The sequence below is a fragment of the Lolium rigidum genome, unplaced genomic scaffold (assembly GCF_022539505.1).
Source record: "Lolium rigidum isolate FL_2022 unplaced genomic scaffold, APGP_CSIRO_Lrig_0.1 contig_1705_1, whole genome shotgun sequence".
Classification (NCBI taxonomy): Eukaryota; Viridiplantae; Streptophyta; class Magnoliopsida; order Poales; family Poaceae; genus Lolium; species Lolium rigidum.
Window position 1 is genome coordinate 386,489 of NW_025899900.1, and position 1,576 is coordinate 388,064.

Consider the following 1,576-nt stretch of genomic DNA (forward strand, 5'->3'; position numbering starts at 1 on the left):
ATGGCGACGGCGTGGGTGCCCCGGCGAGCTCGGTGTTCCTGACAATGGTGGAGCTGCCGGAGGGCCGCTCGTCATCACGTCGTTCCCTCAGCTGCCGGAGGGCCACTCGTCGTCGTGCCGTTCCCTCAGCTGCAGATCGTACGGCAAGGCGGACGCCGTCGTCGCGCCGTCCCCGACCCCGACCAAAAAGTCACAGACCTTCCCCGTCTCGTGCGCTGCCACGGCGGACGTGAGGGACTCGGTGGCGCCTCCCGCGCGGCACGCCAGCTGGAAGCATGAGAAGCCGCCGCAACGGGAGGGGCGGGCAGGAGCGGGAGAGGCAGCGACGGGACGGGAGGCCGCGTCCCAAGAAGAAGCCGAAGTAGGCGTTCATGCCGTCCCCCGCGTCGGCCGCCCCGGTGAGCTCGTCGTTCCTCACAATGGCGGAGCTGCCGGAGGGCCACTCGTCGCGGCAGGTGGTGGAGCTCATCTTCTCGTCCTCTCCCGCCGGAGATGGAGGCGATGTTCTGGGTGCACAGCGCGGAGCGCGCCGTGGCGCGGTTCGAGGACGCCAGGGCGGCCGCTCGCGCGCACGGCGCCAGCATTGCCAACTGCCAGCTCGGTCCGTACGTCGGGCTCCGCGGTGCGCACCTTCGCCTACAGAGGCGCCGCGTCGTCGTCGCCCGGCGCGTGCAGCAGGGCCATGCTGGTGTGCCGGGTCATCACTGGACGCGTCCGGCCAGCGCTCGGCCAGGACCAGCCAGGCCGGCACTGCGGCTCCTCGGACTACGACTCCGTGGACATGTGCGACGGCGAGCTGGTCGTCCTCGACAGCCGCGCTGTGCTCCCCTGCTTCCTCGACCTCGCCCTTGCCTCCTGCCAGCTCGGCCCGTCGGGCTCTGCGGTGCGGCACAACAGCACCTCGACCTCGCCCACTAAGCCAACATATGCTAGAGCACGCCGTTGCGGTGTCCCTGCCGCTGTGGAGATCCATGCTGGAGCAAGCCGTTGTGGCGTCCCTGTAGCGAGGCCCCCTTCATCACCTCGTCCCGCGACGGGGACATGGGCGTCGACGGCGAGCTCGACCATGGAGCCGAGCGGCGACAGACCATCCGGGGAACCGGCTCTGCATGCAACTGGGCCCCACTCCCTATTTTTAATCATTCTCTCTACAAAGTGGGGCCCACACGCATGTATTCTGCTCTACTTTTAACCAACGATAGGCAAAATTCCATCTCAGTAATGGACCCTACTAACATTACTTGACCAATCAGAAACCGAGTTGGTGCGGGTAAAATGCAGTCTCATTTTGTGATCCCATTTCACCTTCTCTGTTTTCCTCCTTTCGCCCCGCTTTATAAATAAAGCAATCACATCCATACAGAATTCAGATGCAACACAACGATCACACGCCACACACTAGCAGTCTGTTGGGGCAACAACACAACATGCCCACACGAACGAGAAAAACGATACAACACCCCACAGAAGAGGGCCACTCAGAGGCTGGACGATGTAGAAATGTGACGGGTTGCCGCAAGAAGATCCTCCAACATGCCGTCCAGGCGCTCCCTGTCCCGCTGCCTACATAGCGGGT

General features: G+C 63.8%; 1 pseudogene; it reads left to right on the top strand.

The window, feature by feature from the left end:
• LOC124680448 lies at positions 1 to 1,192 on the top strand (annotated as a pseudogene).
• Positions 1,193 to 1,576: the final 384 nt, after the last annotated feature.